The sequence below is a fragment of the Bos mutus genome, chromosome X (assembly GCF_027580195.1).
Source record: "Bos mutus isolate GX-2022 chromosome X, NWIPB_WYAK_1.1, whole genome shotgun sequence".
Taxonomy (NCBI): Eukaryota; Metazoa; Chordata; class Mammalia; order Artiodactyla; family Bovidae; genus Bos; species Bos mutus.
In genome coordinates this window covers 126,925,416-126,941,368 of record NC_091646.1, presented here as the reverse complement: position 1 = coordinate 126,941,368, position 15,953 = coordinate 126,925,416, and the positions used below count along the sequence as shown (strand labels likewise).

Sequence of the window (15,953 nt, the reverse complement as noted above, 5' to 3'; positions counted from 1 at the left end):
TTTCCATCGAGTCCGTGATGCCATCCAACCATCTCATCCTCCGTCGCCCCTTTCTCTTCCCACCTTCCATCTATCCCAGCATCAGGGTCTTTTCCCGTGAGTCCGTCAAAATTATTGGAGCTTCAGCATCACTCCTTCCAATGAACACCCAGGACTGATCTCCTTTATGATGGACTGGTTGGATCTCCTTGAGCTTCTCCAACACCACAGTTCAAAAGCATCCATTCTTCGGTGCTCAGCTTTCCTCATAGTCCAACTCTCACATCCACTCATGACTACGGGAAAAACCATAGCTTTGACTGTATGGACTCGTTGTCCACTCCCATCTAAGCCAATGACAGACCCTGGCATGCAAGCAAAGATAAAAATGGTGCCTGGGGAAGGGACTTGCTGTTCTCTGAAGACCCTGGCTGGGCTACACCCATGGGTCTCAGAAGTCTGTAATTTCATGACCATCGCTTATTCTTTCCTAGCTTTCCACTGGGCTCTTTACTTCCCACATTTTAGGTCCAAGCCACTGAGTCCTCACTGTGGAGGTGTTTCCTTTAGCCTTTGTTTTCCCCGCATTTCCAAAGTCAGATGGCAAAGAAGGAAACCTTGTCACTCAGGCCCCTGAAATGCTAGACGCGGATTCTTAAAGTGGCTTGTTGCAAAGAGCTCTGATTTGAGGGCTTCTGGCAGTTTTTTGTTTGAAGCCTGCTGTTGAACTGATTTGAAATGTCTGTGATCCTTCAGCTCTTTTGTATGGGTGATCTATGAACTGACACGTGACGTGGAGTCTTTGAAAAACTCCCTTTTTCAGGTCGAGAGTACCCTTTATAAAGTCATCGTCTTAGAGCATCTGAAGGCCAAAGGGTGTATTTGCTGCCGAGATGAATCTCTTTCTCTTTGTTTTTAGCTTTTCTCGACTTCTTTCCCATCTTATTAAACCATGTCTCTCATTTTGGGGGTTCTGTCATTTTTTTTTCACTTTGGGATCACACAAGGAGGGCTAGCTGGCTGGGGTTAGGATGAGGGAATCTCCAGAAAGCCATTGTTCACAGCAGCATCATTAAGAGTTGCTCATTAGATTCTATTTGTCCTGTGGCTTACATTTTGGAACACAAAGCATTTTCAAGAGGATAAGCAGCGAAAACATAGGTTGATAATTGCTTTCCGTTTACAGCAAGATCTGAAACAAGACAAATATGTCTGCTGTCCCCATCTCTGTCTGACAGAAAATTGGAGTGCTTCACCAGGGCAGGAGGGTTTTTAAAAAAGGAATTACGTGTATGTATTTGGAACGGAAGAACTGTATTTACATGCAGATGACATGCTTGGTTATGTAGTGACTCCTAAAGAATTTACAGAGTGGTAAAACAGAAATGATTTTATCAAGATTTCAGAATTAAAGACACACATCTGTATTACTCTCAGTTCAGTTCAGTCGCTCAGTCGTGACCGACTCTGTGCGACCCCATGGACCGCAGCACGCCAGGCCTCCCTGTCCGTCACCAACTCCCGGAGTTTACCCAAACTCATGTCCATTGAGTCGGTGATGCCATCCAACCATCTCATCCTCTGTCGTCCCCTTCTCCTCCCACCTTCAATCTTTCCCAGCATCAGGGTCTTTTCAAATGAATGAGTTCTTCACATCAGGTGGCCAAAGTACTGGAGTTTCAGCTTCAGCATCAGTCCTTCCAGTGAATATTCAGGGGTGATTTCCTTTAGGGTGGACTGGTTAGATCTCCTTTCTGTATTACTCTATTCAACATAAAAACGCTGGAAAGTAAAACTGACCATAAACCATTAACCATCGTAATCTTTAAAGGTGAAAATATTAGAAAAAAGCTAATTTGTGAAACACCATTCAGACTTATAGAATGTGTATTATTTTAACAAAGAAATGAGATTTGGGGATTTTTTCATTAAAATGGTTAAGATTGTATAAATAATTTGACAACTTTTAAGACTGTTAAGTCTTCCAATTCATTAACATGATTTAGTGCTGTGTTGTTTGAATCGTCTTAATTTTTTGAGCAAGTTTTTCAATTTTAATGTAGAAATCTTTCCAGTTTCTGTTAAAAATATTTCTGTATCAAAATGTATCCACATAGTGTAACTGAAATTCTGAAACATACATACAGAGTCATAATTATTCCTGCTGATGAAAATAAAATTAATAATCCTTTTAAAATTAAAAAATCTTAACTTTTATAATATCTGAAAGTGATATAAAATTTTAAAAGCCAGGATATGAATGTTATTACTGAATTTGTCTCTTCTGAAATATTAATACCTGCTTAATGGTTACGTATTTAATATTTAATCAGTTCGGTTCAGTCGCTCAGTATAGTCCTTTTTGAAACCTGTCATATAAATGTTTTTTTCATTTTCATAGCAAAGGGCCAAATTCAGTATACACCCATTTGTATAGATTTTTTTTCCTTTTTATATGTTGCACGGTTTCTATACTTTACTAGAACGTTCTTTTCACGGCTTTTAATTGACTTATTTTTTGTGTCTCCACCTGGCTGTTCCTCAACCCTTGATATTGTTTTCTTCTGCATTTAAACTAGTTATTTCATAAGAAACACGTTTTGTTCAAGTAGAGTTCCTTTACAATGCTGTGTTAGTTTCAAGTATATAGTGAAGTGACTGTTACACATACACATGTATATACACATATATTCTTTTTTTTAATATTCTTTTCCACTATGGTTTATCATGGGATATTGAACAGAGTTCCCTGTGCTGTACCGTGGCTCTTTGTTCTTTATTTTTTTTATACATAATTGTGTGAATTTATTAATCCCCAGATTCCTAATTTATCCCTCCGCTTCCCTTTCCCCTTTAGTAACCATTAGGTTGTTTTTTTTTTTTCCTTATGAGTGTTTTTCTCTTTTGTAAGTAAGCTTATTTGTGTCACTTTTCAGGTTCCACATACAAGTAATACCGTATGATATTTGTCTTTCTATATCTCATTTCCGTTAGTGTGATGATCCCTAGGACCATCTGTCTTGCTGCAAATGGCATTATTTCATTGTTTTCTATGACTGTAGTATTACTGTGTGTGTGTGTGTGTGTGTGTCTCACATCTTCTTTATCCATTCCTCTGTGGTTGGATATTTAGGTTGCTTCCCTGTCTTGACTATTGTGACTAGGGCTGCAGTCAACAGCGGTGTGCGTGTATCTTTCTGGATTACAGTTTTGTTGGAATGTATGCCCATGAGTTGGAGAAGGCAATGGCACCCCACTGCAGTACTCTTGCCTGGAAAATCCCGTGGATGGAGGAGCCTGGTGGGCTGCAGTCCATGGGGTCGCAAGGAGTCAGACACGACTGAGCAACTTCACTTTCACTTTTCCTTTCATGCATTGGAGAAGGCAATGGCACCCCACGCCAGTAGTCTCGCCTGGAAAATCCCATGGATGGAGGAGCCTGGTGGGCTGCTGTCTACTGAGTCGCACAGAGTCGGACACGACTGAAGCGACTTAGCATGCACGTGAGTGGGGTTGTGGTATGGTATGGTAGCTCTATTTTCATTTTTTAAAGAAACCTCCATGCTGTTTTCCATAGAGGTTGTGCCAGTTTCCTTTCTCACCTACAGTGTTGCAGGGCTCCTTTCTCTCCCTGCCTTCTCCAGCTGTTGCAGTCTGTAGACTTTTTGATGATGGCCGTTCTGACCAGTGAAAGGTGATGCCTCACTGTCGTTTTGATGTCTGTTTCTCTAACAAGTAATACTGGGCGTGTTTTCCTTTGTCTGTGGGCCATCTGTATGTTTTCTTGGAGAAACGTCTGTATAGGTCTTCTGCTCATTTTTCGAATGAGTTGTTTGTTTTCTAAATATAGAGTTGTAGGAGCTGTTTTTATATTTTGGGAATTAAGCCTTTGTTAGCTGTATCATCTGCAAATATTTTCTCCCAGTCTAAGGTTGTCTTTTTCACAATCATCCTTTCTTGAAGGAAGAAATTACATCTTCACATCTATGCTGTCTTCTCTTATTGCTTATGTATGTATGGATCAAGGGTCTGCCATATTTTAACTAGGAAGTAGTTTTTTTTTTTCTTTTCTTTTTTCACTCAACCAACTGCAATCATTTTGGAAGGTCCTATTTTACACAGCTTCACAGACTAGAAGATGGCATCACTGACATGATGGACATGAGTTTGAGTAAACTCCAGGAGTTGGTGATGGACAGGGAAGCCTGGTGTGCTGCAGTCCGTGGGGGGCACGAACAGTCAGACACCACTGAGCGCCTGAACTGAACTGAACTGAATAGACTAAAAGAGCAAGTATCTTTGAAATCAGCATTTTTATAATTTTGTTCAGTTATACCATGTTTCCTCACATTTTTGTAGGACTCTTCAATGTCCAAACTGCCACGTAAATGTCTTGATGGTATTACTCACTTCATGTCAGATGGATAGCATTGTTGTAGCTGTTCAGTTGCTGAGTCGTGTCTGACTCTTTGCCACCCCATGGATGTAGCCCAACAGGCTCCTCTGTCCATGGGGTCTCCCAGGCAGGAATAGTGGAGGACGGTTGCATTTGCTTCTCCAGAGGATCTTCCTATCCCAGAGATCAAACCTTCATCTTCTGCATCGGCAGGCAGATTCTTTACCATTGAGCCACCACGGAAGCCCTACACATAGCATTCAGTTCAGTTCAGTTCAGATCAGTCACTCAGTCGTGTCCGACTCTTTGCGACCCCATGAATCGCAGCACGCCAGGCCTCCCTGTCCATCACCAACTCCCGGAGTTCACCCAGACTCACGTCCATCGAGTCAGTGATGCCATCCAGCCATCTCATCCTCTGTCGTCCCCTTCTCCTCCTGCCCCCAATCCCTCGCAGCATCAGAGTCTTTTCCAATGAGTCAACTCTTTGCATGAGGAGGCCAAAGTAGTGGAGTTTCATCTTTCGCATCATTCCTTCCAAAGAAATCCCAGGGCTGATTTCCTTCAGAATGGACTGGTTGGATCTCCTTGCAGTCCAATGGACTCTCAAGAGTCTTCTCCAACAACACAGTTCAAAAGCATCAATTCTTCGGTGCTCAGCCTTCTTCACAGTCCAACTCTCACATGCATACATGACCACAGGAAAAACCATAGCCTTGACTAGATGGACCTTTGTTGGCAAAGTAATGTCTCTGCTTTTGAATATGCTATCTAGGTTGGTCATAACTTTCCTTCCAAGGAGTAAGCGTCTTTTAATTTCATGGCTGCCGTCACCATCTGCAGTGATTTTGGAGCCCCCCAAAATAAAGTCTGACACTGTTTCCACTGTTTCCCCATCTATTTCCCATTAATCCATCATTAATAGATGAGCCAACCACATGTGAGTTGAGTGACTCATGTGAGGTCTAGTTAATCCACCCACACTTCAGATCCCAGTGATTAGGCAGTCTTTCCATCCTTTACAGGAAACTAGCTGCTTGAGAATAAGGAAAGCACTCTTGAGATGTATTTAAATAGCTATTAGGATCAGTTCAGTTCAGTCGCTCAGTCGTGTTTAACTCTTTGCGACCCCATGGACTGCAGCACACCAGGCCTCCCTGTCCATCACCAGCTCCCGAAAATTGCTCAAAGTCATGTCCATCGAGTCAATGATGCCCTCCAACCATCTCATTCTCTGTCGTCCCCTTCTCCTGCCTTCAATCTATTAGGATAGTTTCATTGCTTATTTTTATTTATAACTTGATTGGCAAACCTCCTTTTGCTGGGGTTGAAATGGTTGATTTTAGCCAAACATTTCTGAAACATTTTCTTTCTCGTAGCAAGATGCACTCACGATTATATGTCCTTGCTTCTGCTCATGAGATCTTAATGTCAAACAGCCAGAGGCTCTCAGCAGATTAACATCTGTGACCTTGAATTCCTCGCATAATGGCTTACACTGTCCATTCTTCTAGGAGAGGCATTTTGAGCATCTCGGGACACAGTGGTTTTCCCTTGCAAAACAGAATTTCATTTGCATTGTTCATGCAGTCCTTGCACTGGGGTATACCTTAGAGCCTTAATATATGTTTTTAAAAAATATGTATTCTAAAGATTGATTCTGAGCATGACACTGTAAAGGTTGATGCTGACCCAGGGGCCACTCCAGGGTGCATGGTTGATGTCAGTGATTTCAGATAATGAGATTATTGTTTATGCCTTCCCACTCCAGAGTGGTCGCTGATCCCTGGGCGAGGCTGGCCCTGAGACGTAGGCAGTGGGGCTGTAAGAGTCGGGAAACACCCCTGTTAATGGCCCGTCACAACACAAGAGAGAAATGTGAGGGAGATTGATGGATGTGCCCTTTGACGGGCTTTGTCTGGGTTAGATTCATGGCTGGTTGACCTCTTCCCTCTCCAAATGGTCAACAGGATGAAGTTTCAATAGCAAAATCCCAAACGTGTCCTCCAGAATCCGAATTTGTCTGTGAACCTTCACTTCTGTCTGGGCTGGAAGATATACAACAATTGTCATCTTCCTTATGCAGTCAGTCGTATTTTATGAGTGTTCTCCACTTAGTTAATATTAATAGTCAAAGCCTAGATAATAGTCAAAGCCTAGATAATAGTCAAAGCTATAATTTTCCCAGTAATCATGTATGGATGTGAGAGCTGGTCCATGAAGAGGGCTGAGTGCCGAAGAATTGATTAACAGTGGTGTTGGAGAAGACTCTTGAGGGTCCTTTGGACTGCAAAGAGGTCAAACCAGTCCATCTTTGACTTCCTTTACCTGAATATTCATTGGAAGGACTGATATTGAAGGTGAAGCTCCAATACTTGGGCCACCTGATGCGAAGAGCTGACACATTGGACAAGACTGTGATGCCCGGAAAGACTGAGGGCAGGAGGAGAAGGGGGTGATAGAGGATGAGACGGTTGGATGGCATCACCGACTCAATGGACATGAGTTTGAGCAAACTCTGGGATATAGTGAAGGACAGAGCTGTTATGCTGCAGGTCCAGGGAGTTGCAAAGAGTTGGACACATCTTAGCAACTGAACAACAATTTTGTGGGAAAGTCCTAATCTTGGCATGACATTTTAAATTTGTGTAGATATTGCCTGATTTCTTTCCACAGAGTCTGTACTGATTCCCCTTTCCACTCTGGGGCTATCTTTTGATACCTCTTTTGCCAAATTTATGTGTTCAAGTCCCCTGACCAGAAAGAGAAATGACTGAATTCATATCCTGAATTCATTCCTCTGCGATCTTCTTTGTAAATGGGCTTCCCCAGTGGCTCAGACGGTAAAGAATCTGTCTTCAATGCAGGAGACCTGGGTTCGATCCCTGGGTCAGGAAGATCCCCTGGAGAAGGAAATGGCACCCACCTCCCATATTCTTGCCGGGAGAATCCCATGACAGAGGAGCCTGGTGAGCTACAGTCCATGGGGTCGCAAAGAGCAGGACACGCCTGAGCAACTAACACTTTCACACTTTGAGAATGTTCGCTTGACCCATTCTCAGGCATATTTGAGATGCACTGCATATACTCTGTGTGATCCCCTCCCTCCCCGAGATGTTAATCTCCAGGATGGTGACCTACTCTTGGTGGTTTGTGTAAGACTTTTCCATCTCTAGGCTTCCCTCGTAGCTCAGATGGTAAAGAATCTGCGGGTAGTGCAGGAGATCTGGGTTCGATCTCTGGGTCGGGAAGATCCCCCTGGAGAAGGAAATGGCAGCCCACTCCTGTATTTTTGCCTGGAGAAATCCCATGGACAGAGGAGCTTGGGGGGCTGCAGTCCACGGAGACGCACAGAGTCGGGCACAACTGAGCGGCTAATGCTTCCCTTCTGTAGCACCGAGAGCCCCTGACTCAGGAAACACCTCCATTGCAAACAAAGCCTGGCATGTGCTTGCTCTAATTTTAGGGCTGGTGGAAACAGCCGTGGTTCCTACAGCTTTGAGATAAAGGTGTCTGGGATTCGGCAGTGATTTTTAAGTCTCTTCACTGAGAAGATGTTCTACTTCATTCCTAGAAATTTGGGATAGAATGTTGGTGTGTATGTGTGTAGTCAGTCGTGCCTGACTCTTTGCGACCCCCATGCACTATAGCCCTCCAGGCTCCTCTGTCCGTGGGATTCTCCAGGCAAGAACGTTGGAGTGGGTTGCCCGTTCCTCCTCCGGGGAATCTTCCTGACCCAGGGATCTTCCTGACCCTGCATCTACTGCATCTCTTGCATTGGCACGTGGATTCTTTACCCCTGCCCTACCTGGTAAGCCCCCAAAGCATGCCTTACCCAGATGGGATTGTTCTAGAGAGGGACGTTCTATCCGAGTATTGTGTATCATGTTCTAGCTACCGATGATGTACGTGGAAGCTTTTCATTTCAGAAAGTTTCTCCCGATCAAGAGATAAAGAGAAAGGAATAAGGAGAGAGGGAAGAAAGGCTGGAAGAAGGGAGGAAGGGATGGAAGTGTAGAAATAAGCAAGGCTTGCAGGATGGAGAAAAGGGATAATGGTGCTGACCTTAGCTAGCTGTCAAAACTAGTTCTCATATGCTCTTCCTCTATGAGCCAGTAACTTTTTTTTTTTTTACCCCCAGAGAGAATTGGACTATCTCTTACTCTGTAACACAGATCCAAGAGACAATAGGTTTCAGGAAAAGGGATTTCATGGTATTAAACAGTTGGCAGGAATAGAGCTCCATGTTGTAATGATGGGTCCTAATCTTAAATAGGAGGATGAGAAGAATAAATAGCATTAAAAGGGTAATTCCATTTTTTGTGCGTCTGCATGAAACCCATCCCGTACCGATTACTGATTTTCCACAGTGCCTAAGGTTTTGAGGCAGCTGCTGCTGCTGTTGCCGCTAAGTCGCTTCAGTTATGTCCGACTCTGTGCGATTCCATAGATGGCTGCCTACCAGGCTCCCCCGTCCCTGGGATTCTCCAGGCAAGAGTACTGGAGTGGGTTGCCATTTCCTTCTCCAATGCATGAAAGTGGAAAGTGAAAGGGAAGTCGCTCAGTTGTGTCCGACTGAGAGCAACCCCATAGATGGCAGCCTAACAGGCTCCCCCGTCCCTGGGATTCTCCAGGCAAGAGTACTGCAGTGGGTTGCCATTGCCTTCTCCGCTTGAGGCAGCTACTCGGCCATTAACAGAATCTGTTTTCATATCCTGTAAGGGAAGGGCCCTTTTTTAGAAACCAGGTTTTTGCATTCATGTATGAAAATGTATTGGAGGAGGAAATGGCAACCCACTCCAGGATTCTTGCCTGGAGAATCGCATGGTCAGAGGAGCCTGGTGGGCTGCAGTCCTTGGGGTTGCAAAGAGTCGGACATGACTGACACGACTTAGCAGAGCATGAAAATGTGTGTTCCTTTTGTGAGGGTTCTGTTTTCTGGGACCTAAGACAGGTGACTTAAGAAGGGGTCTTACAGTATGTCGAGTCATTGACTTGCATACTTTAAAAATAGATGTATTTATCTGGCTGTGTTGAGTCTTGATTGCAGCAAGTGGAATCTTTGTTGCCACATGCCAGCTTCTCTCTATTTGTAAAAGGAGGCCTTAGCTACCCCGTGGTATGTGGGTTCTTGGTTTGCCGATCAGGTGATGAACCCGCTTCCCCTGCTTTGGAAAACAGATTCCTAATCTCTGGACCACCAGGGAAGTCCCTCTTTCTTGACTTCACGTAAATAGAAGGTCTCCAGGAAGTAGACACTTTGAACCTGCAGTGTTTGGGGCAAATCATTGATCTCAGTTCTGTTCGGTTTAGTCTCTCAGTCCTGTTCGACTCCGCAATCCCGTGGATCGCAGCACGCCAGGCCTCCCTGTCCATCACCGACTCCCGGAGCTCGCTCAGACTCATGTCCATCATGTCGGTGATGCCATCCAACCATCTCAGCCTCTGTCGTCCCCTTCTCCTCCCGCCTTCAATCTTTCCCAGCATCAGGGTCTCTTCCTATGAGTCAGTTTTTGACATCAGGTGACCAAAGGATTGGAGTTTCAGCATCAGTCCTTGCAACAAGGTATTACAGTTCTTGCAGTTAAATGGAGGTAAAAAGGTCTAGCTTTCGGTTACTTGTGGGAATAAATGATCTGTTTTTGCATATAGCCAACTGCCACGATAGCAGATTGTTTCTGTGGATGTCTTAAATTACTGCCCTCCATTTCAGCATCCTCTCTTTATGTATTTCTCCTTTCTGCCAGCCTTCCGTTCTCCCTTTTCCCTTTGCTTCTCTCCATCTCTTCCCTATAATACTGGATTTCTCAACCTTGCTTCTACCGACGCTTCAGCCTGGAGATTTCTATTTTTTTGCTGTGTGTGTGTGCGCCTGTGCGTGCGTACGTGTGACCCTTCTTCTCTCTCTTAAGAAAGGTAGCAGCCACCCTTTCTGCTACCCGCTGGATCCCCGCAGCACTCTGCATCAATGTATGAAAACCAATAATGTTTCCACACATAGTGATATCTCCTCTCTGGGGCAAAAATCACAGGGCCCCTTTCTCTAAAATGGTCCACCTGTTCTGAGAATCCTGCTTTGTCTCTTTCACTCGCTGCACGTGCTGTGCACTCAGTTGAAGGGTGCAGTTTTATAAGATGATGGTGTTCTTATCAAGTACCCTTGGATTGAATCTCATTTCCACTCTTGATGGGGAAAAGGCAAATGATACTGCTGTTTTTATAGCTCCTCACACAGAACCGTAAAGTTGGAGTTTTATGGGAATAAGCACGAGCCTAAATCTCATTATATCACCTACTTTTACGTGTCTGAAAAAGAGGTTGTACTAGGAGAAAAGGCAAGGAAAAGGGTAAATAGAAAGATAAAGATATGGCATTGTAATTAACTTGCTTGTTTTCCGTGTCAGATTCGCGGTACTGACTTTATTCCACATTATTTCTGGTAGGTTCTCGGGACTCTTGAAGACAAAAAGAAACTTCTAAGTCTTTATTTATTTGGCTGCCTCAGGTCTCATTTGCAGCACAAAGGATCTTCATTGCATCCGGGAGCTCTCTAGTTGTGGCTTACAGGGTCACGTGGGATCTTAGTTCTCTGCCCAAGGACTGAACCGGCTTCCCCTGCATTGCAAAGTGGATTCTTAACCACTGCAGCTCCAGGCGAGTCCCAGATGAAAATAGTTTTAATTAGCTTTTCTCTAAATATATTCACAGTGCATTATAGAATCTATATTTCTAGTGGACCCTACGTGCCTCTCTATCTACCCACCTGGTTATCTATTGAGTTATATCTTGACAGTGAAATAACAAGTATATTACTATGTATAATTATTTTTGTTAAAGAGAATAGTAATAGTTGAGCATGCAACATTGGAGGGATCAAAAGATTTGTGTGGATTTTTCTGTAACGTCTGAGGAAAAACCTGAATGAACTTTATGGCCAACCTCATAATTAAGCAGGTAGCAGTTAAGAGAAAATGATAAAACACAGTACATGAACTTTGTGTTTTTGCTTGTCTAAATTTTACTGGAGTACTACTGTATTTTTTTAGGATTCAACAAAGACAGCTAAATGCCAGCTTTGACGCCGTCAGGAAAGAATTAGGATAAAGGAGACAGAATGGATTTTTCATGGAGATGTGAGTGATCCAGTGACTGGTCAGATGATAAAGCTAAGTGTCCACCCCCTCCATCACTAATACCCCTTGATGTGTCCGTGGCGTTGCCACGGGTTACATCATCGTCCCAGACGACACGGACCCCGATGCCATGTGAAAGCATCATTGTCCTTCAGGGAACATTTGAAGAAGGAGCTGTTCCCTCCACTTTATTCTTAAAGGAAATAGTTTACTTACTTCCTAGCTATATAAGAAAAATATTAAATTTTTTTTAATATGGTCCATTTTAAAGTCTTTATGGAAGTTGTTACAATACTGCTTCTGTTCTGTGTTTTGGTATTTTGACCTCAAGGCATGGGGGATCTTACTGACCTGACCGGGGGTCAAATCCACACCCCCTGCTATGGAAGGCAAAGTCTTAACCACTGGACCGCCAAGGAAATCCCTTAAACAAAGCATTTTGATGGCAAAGCATAACCAAAGGATGGTTTAGTAATTTTGTTTTTCTTTAATCTCACGTCTAATTCCTATGATAAAGTCAAGGCAACAGACATGCGTGCGTTGCTTTCCAGGTACCAGGATGGGGTAGGGCAGAGAGTTTGATGATAAGACAGATTGAGACAATTGTCAGGCTGACATCCTGGTGTGAACACATTCCCTGATGGCACACCGGATAAAGAACCATGTGTGATGCAGGAGACACAGGAGATGGGAGTTCAATCCCTGGGTCAGGAAGGTCCCCTGGAGAAGGAAATGGCACTGCAGTACTCCACTCCAGTACTCTTGCCTGGAGAACCCGATGGACGGAGGAGCCTGGCGGGCTACAGTCCATAGGGTCGTAAAGAGTCAGACAAGACTGAGAGACTAACACCTGTGCTTTTATTTTTGCATACCCTGTGTAGTGAACCTGTGTTAACAGACTTGTGGGGAGAAACAGAAAGCTCCACGTGATCTTTTCATATTTGGTGCCTAAAGGGTGTTTTCTTGAAGGCAGTGAAGAAAGAGTTCAGTGGACAAAACAGAGGGCAAGCAGGCACACGGGGCGTGGTACCTGTGATGGTCTTGGGCAAACCAGGGTGGTACACCGTTCTCGATGGGGGCAGGGCGGTGGGTCCTGAATGCACAAAGTAGATTTGGGCAAGACAGTGTCTTTCCTGTCATGTCATATAAGGTGTTGATAGTCGGAAATGAAGAAGTGAAGGGAGTTGAGGCATTTTATTTTTGTATATTTTTATTTTCTTATTTGATCTGACTGCTGGTTCTCAATTGTGGCTCACAGGATCTTTAGTTGTGAAATGTGAACTCTTAATTGTGGCAGGCAAATTCTTAGTCTTTTTTTTTTTTGGTGGTGACATGGGCTCCAAAATCACTGCAGATGGTGATTGTGGCCATGAAATTAAAAGACGCTTACTCCTTGGAAGGAAAGTTATGACCAACCTAGACATCATATTAAAAAGCAGAGACATTACTTTGCCAACAAAGGTCCATCTCATCAAGGCTATGGATAATTTTCCTGTAGTCATGTACGGATGTGAGAGTTGAATGGATGCTTTTGAACTGTGGTGTTGGAGAAGACTCTTGAGAGTCCCTTGGCCTGCAAGGAGATCCACCCAGTCCATCCTAAAGGAGATCAGTCCTGGGTGTTCATTGGAAGGACTGATGTTGAAGCTGAAACTCCAATACTTTGAGCACCTGATGTGAAGACCCTGATGCTTGGCAAGATTGAGGGCAGGAGGAGAAGGGGACAACAGAGGATGACATTGTTGGGTCATATCACCGACTCAATGGACATGAGTATTGGTAAACTCCAGAGTTGGTGATGGACAGGGAGGCCTGGTGTGCTGCAGTCCATGGGGTCGCTAAGAGTCGGGCACGACTGAGCGACTTCACTTTCACTTCACTTTCATTGACCTTAAGGAAAAGTTGATCAAATAATTGAGAGATACTTCTTAATATTTATTTTTAGGTCATTAAGTCGTCCGTCACAACAGATTTTAAAGTTAAATTATTTTTCTTTCATTGTTACATGTACCCAGACGTTGATGACTGTAAGTAACCTTTTTCTTCATTGTATGGTGTGAATTCTACTTCCTGACATTTATGTAGAGATGCTTTTATTAATTTAGAATAATGATCTATATGAATACGGCATTATATATATGTGCCTGTATCTGTGTGTGTGTGAAGGCTGTCAAAAAGTTCCTTTTGGTTTTTCCATAGCATCTGGCAGGAAAATCCAGATGAACTTTTTTGGCCAACTCTATCTACACACACATGCACATATATATTTTATATTATATTATTATAGTATATTTTATATTATCATCAGACATGTTCAAAATTCAGCAGTGTTTACTGCTACTTTGGTGAAAAAGCTTCATGTAAAATAGTATATTAGGTGAGTAGATGGAGAAAGTAGAAGTTGATTATTTTTCCTTTCCGGTTTTAACCACTGAGGGTCGTTGATGACAGCAGTGCACAAGCCCTCTTCAGTCATCTGACGATGTACAGTAAGTCTCTAGTTCCAGTAGCTATGAGGGCATTTGCCTGGCCCAGACTACACAACCGCATATTAGGAGCTGACTTCCTTTTTATCGAGGATCCAGGCATGTAGCATCATGCCGTGCCATCCCTGAATAAAAGCAGAGAAAAGCAAGCTCCCACACACGGGGACAGATGTGTGACTGTCACCCACCCAGCGTGGACAACCACACGTATGTGAATGGCTCTGGTTTCAGGCATCTTGACGCTCTTATGGGAAGCTCTGGCCACGGACCGTGAAAAACGGCTCCTGCACGGGCCCCGGGTAGAAAGTGAAGGCGGCTGCATTTTCTCTCAGCATTTGCTGCTCTTGCTAAAAAGATCACACGTGCAATTTAAAACGCTCCATGCGTGGAGCTTGAGAAATGCCACCTAGATAATGAAACTGCTTCCGTCCGCATTTTTGGCCAGCTTCCAAAGGGGATCGTTTTTTCCCCTTTCCCTTCTCATGGATTTGCAAATTTGGGCTTCTGTAAAAAAAAAAAAAAAAATGCCTGCTCCCCTGTGAATCATGGGCAGAGAAATGTACTGGGAAGATATGGGAATTGTGTGTAGATAAACAGAGTAAATGGAGAATGAAAGTGATTAACGGCAAAAATAAAGAAGAGAGGAGCAACTTGCAAAGGATGCTTTCAAAACTATTAGGAAGCTCATAGTTGAGGAAGTTGAATGTCTGAAACTCCCATCAACAGAAATGCCCAAACCCATTCATGTTTAGAGATAGGCTGATGAATTTTATAATAGTTTGCTTCACTTTATTTGAAAGTGAAAGTCACTCAGTCATGTCCGACTCTTTGCGACTCCATGGACTGTCCATGAATTCTCCAGGCCAGAATACTCGAGGAGGTAGCCTTTCCCTTCTCTAGAGGCTCTTCCCAACCCAGGGATCGAACCCTGGTCTCCCGCATTGCAGGCGGATTCTTTACCAGGTGAGCCACCAGGGAAGTCCACAGAGACAGGAAAATATATATCATTTTCCTTTACACTATTATACTCTGGCCTAGCTTAATGAGAAAGCTAAATACATTTATCTGTGGGCGTGGTCAAATGAGCATTCTCACACTTTGCTGAAATGATGGAGAATTTTGAAAGAAATTAGGTGTTATATATAAAAATGTAATAGGATAACTGCTTCTCTCTGCAGCAGTACTCTGAGAATCTTTCCTATATGAAAGTGAAAGTCACTCAGTCGTGTCCGACTCTTTGAGACACCATGAGCTACACAGTCCACTGAAATTCTCCAGGCTAGAATACTGGACTGGGTACCCTTTCCCTTCTCCAGGGGATCTTCCCAACCCAGGGATCGAACTCAGGTCTCACGCATCATGGGCAGATTCTTTACCAGCTGAGCCACAAGGGAAGCCTTTCCTCTATAATTAAGTGCAACGATTAACTGTCTTAGTTCCTTGGAGCTGCTGTAACAAAAATGCCTCTGATTGGCGGTGGGTTGGGTGGGATGGGGTTTAAACAGGAGACGTTTATTTGTTACACTTCTGGAGGCAGGACGTCCAGGATCAAGGTGTCAACAGACATGATATCTGGTGAGAACCTGATTCCTGGTTCGCAGATACCATCTTTTCACCGGGTCCTCACATGGTGAAGAGGGTGGGAGAGTTCTCTGGTTTGAGTGGAGGTGGTTCCTTTTCTAAGGACACTGATACGTCTGCGTCTCCCATTTCCGCTCGTGTTCCCTCCACTTTCTGCTGGGTACCCTGCGTTCTCTTCCCCTGGAGTACAGGGCTCGAAGGCCCCCGAGTACAGTCTGCTCTTGCATCCGCCCCCGAGCCTTCCTTCTAATGAGCTGTATACTCAGATGGCCTCCGCCGCATCCTCCATCTGGGAAAATACCAGGCACTTATTACATCCAGTAAAAAGTTTTTTATTTCCCCCACCCCCTCTTTTTTTTTTTTAAAGACAGCGGAAGG

The 15,953-nt window shown here is 43.8% G+C and overlaps 1 protein-coding gene across 1 annotated transcript in view; it reads left to right on the top strand.

Annotated features, from left to right (window-relative positions):
• Positions 1-15,953, top strand: part of NLGN4X (neuroligin 4 X-linked) — a 299,697-nt gene that overhangs the window by 65,981 nt on the left and 217,763 nt on the right.